We start from the raw sequence: 2993 nt of genomic DNA, 5'->3' as shown, positions 1-2993 counted from the left end.
GCAAGGCAGAGCCTTTCCAGAAGCAGGACCTCCCTCCACCGGGCACCATCCCACATCCCAGCAGTGCCAGCTGGACAACTCCTAGTCATCTACAGGAGCCAGCACCAGCTTATCCTCCTCCAAGAGGACTTCCCCGGTGACCCCTCCCACCCCTGGTGGGTTAGGTTTCCCTCCTGGGGTCCACAGTCATGTGTATGGCAACCCCCATCCCTGGGAGTTACCAAGGCTCTTTCTCTTCCCTGAGGGCCTGGTTGGAGCAGGGTGCAGCGTTCTGTCCTGATGGTCACAGTGACAACAGCTCCATCCACATGCTGAGAGCCTCCCATGCAGCAGGTCAGCCGGGGCTGAGCCTTAGGGTGCATTTCCCCACTGGGTCCCTCTCTCTGGGGAGGATGTGACAGGTAGTGGCTGTGCATCCTCGCTCTGCAGGCACGCAATCTGCATCCTGGGGCGGGTTGCTTCACCTCTCTGAGCCTCCTGTCCTGGTGCCCGTGACTACGATGGCTGCTTCCCCTGCCTCTGCTCTGACTCCTACTTTTAGCTCCATGCTCATTATGAGTGGGAGGGGATTGGGTGTGGATGCACCTGGGGTCCATTTAGGGCATTCTGAGTCAGAGAAAGGAGGACCGCCCCCCCCTGCCTCCTCCAGCGCCACCTCCTGCCATGGCTTCCCCAACCTTTCAAACTATCCTCCCTCTTGGGACCCAAGAGAGGATCAGTGGGTTTAGTGATGCTGCCACCTGGTGGCCACAGGCCATCGGGACTCAGCGGGCAGCCACATTAGCTTGCTAGGCCTGGAACCAAGCACTCTCCGCTGAGTGTCACTGGTGGCCAGCGGGCTGGAGCACACGTTTTGAGAAGGCCAGGCAGCTGGACTCCAGAGACCCCCTACATTTGAGGCCTGAAAGCTTCATGGTTAAGCCCAAGAGTCTCAGGGACTGTGTTCAAATCCTGGCTCTGAAACTTCCCAGAAGGATGACCTTGAGCAAGTCAACTACCTGCTCTGAGCCCCAGCTTCCTCATTTGTGAGATGGAGAGCCTTCCTGGACGTCAAGGACACAGGTCCCAGCAATTACTTGGAGAATTCCTTTTACTTTATTATAATCTAAAATGGAATTTATAGGAAACTCAGGCACATTAGGAATTCAACTCTAAAGCCATGCTTATTTTAAGCAAAAACAGGAGCTGTCCGAAAACTTAGGTTTTGTGTGTGCGTTGTTAAGTCTCCTCTGAGAGCCCCTGTCCCCAGGGCGCATTTTTACTCTACTGCCAAGGGTTCTACTAAGAGCAGTTCTCACTTATCAATTCTCACTGCATGCTTGGCACTTTCCACGTATCTCGAGTCCTCACAGCAACAGCAATTTGTCCCCATTTTACAGAGCAGAAAACTGAGGTACAGAAAGGCTGCGTAACTTGCTTGAGTTGTTACATGTAGGAGCAAAGCCTCAGTCAGACCTGAATCCGTCTGGCAGCAGAAACCTCACTGGTCTAATGTTGGAGAAAGCCCTGGAGGTGGGAGTTTCAGGGGTTGCCTGGGGAGGCAATTGTTCTGTCCTTGAGCCCTCCCTGAGCACATGATGGGGGACATTTGCTGACTGATGTAATATGCCCCAGGATCCCAACACCAGATGCCCAACACACAACCAGAGACTGTCCTAGCCAAGGGGGCCAGGCTGAGTGAAACCGGCACTTCCCCAGCTCTCGCCCTTTTGGGCTCTCACTCTCCCTTCGTGAGACTTCCAGCTCCTATCCGCCTCTGGTAAGCCAACAACCAGCACTGTGTATGCATACTCCTTCCCACAAACCTGGGGCATTTCTCCTGGCTTCTAAAAGATGCAGCCTGGGCAGGACTTCTCCTTGCCAGGGAATTCCCTGGTTGTTTCAGTTCTCTTTCTGGTTGGAAACTGCTGTGACCCAAGTTATTAAAGACACAGGCACCATGAACACATGTCCTCTGCCCAGTCACCCTCCCACACCAGGGCTGTGAGCATGGACGTAGCCCTCCCCTCATGACTCACAATTGCAACAGAAGGCAATGGGAGGAAAACAGGCCCAGGGAGGAGATAGGACTTGCCTGAGGTCACATATCTAGGGATGACAAAGCTCCCTACCAAGCTTCTGCCCACTACCTTATTCTGCTGGTGGGCAGAAATATCCAGGGATCACTGAGGTCTTGCCCAGACTGGAGCCCCAAAGATGAGGTCCTTTCCCAGGGTCTAGGGACACTCAGCAGGCCAGGTGATCTTTGGACCAGGGAGACTGATAAGAGGAAAGGCTCTGGAGCATGGCCAGCCACCTTCACACAGTAGGCTGAGCCCCATCCATGTGCCTTTGCAGTCCTTGAAGTGCCTTGGAGTAGCCATTCACGTTTTCAGTCATTCATTGTCTATCACTGCACTGAGTAGGGTTGTGGTGCCGGCAAGAGGCTCAGGATCAAGTCTAGCTGCCTAGCCTGCACATGGTTTCTTTCTTGCCTTGGAGTGGCCATTCGGGGTTTTGGTCATTCTAGCTGCCTCGCCTGTACTTGGCTCCTCTCCTGCACAGAGCAAACAGCAGGTCTGGCATGCTCTTAGAACCACTCCTTTAGGTTACTACTGCCTTCCATAGGTTCCTAGAGAAGGAGTCACAGCAAGTCCCCAAGAATTGTCAGAAGAGGATTTTCTCAGTGATCTGAGCTTTGCTCCCCACCCTTCCCCAGTACCAGGAAGAGCCAGGGTACAGGGGTTGGGGGAAGGATACAAGAAAAGGCAATTGGAGAAATGCAAAGACCATGATGGGGACTTCACTGAGCTTCAGTCACCTGTCTTGCTTGGTTTGCTACCAAACATCTTGTGGCTGTGGGGGCTAGCCCTGCCCCTCACTGCCCTCCCCCTAGACCCCCCACCTCTCTGCTTAACTTGCTATTGAGGAACCAGGAGCCACACTTGTTTCCAGACCTATAAGACTGGCCCCAAGTATGACCCAGAGGGAGTATGTGGCACAGCTATCAAGCT

The sequence above is a fragment of the Macaca fascicularis genome, chromosome 6 (assembly GCF_037993035.2).
Source record: "Macaca fascicularis isolate 582-1 chromosome 6, T2T-MFA8v1.1".
Lineage (NCBI taxonomy): Eukaryota > Metazoa > Chordata > Mammalia > Primates > Cercopithecidae > Macaca > Macaca fascicularis.
This window is presented reverse-complemented; position numbering follows the sequence as displayed.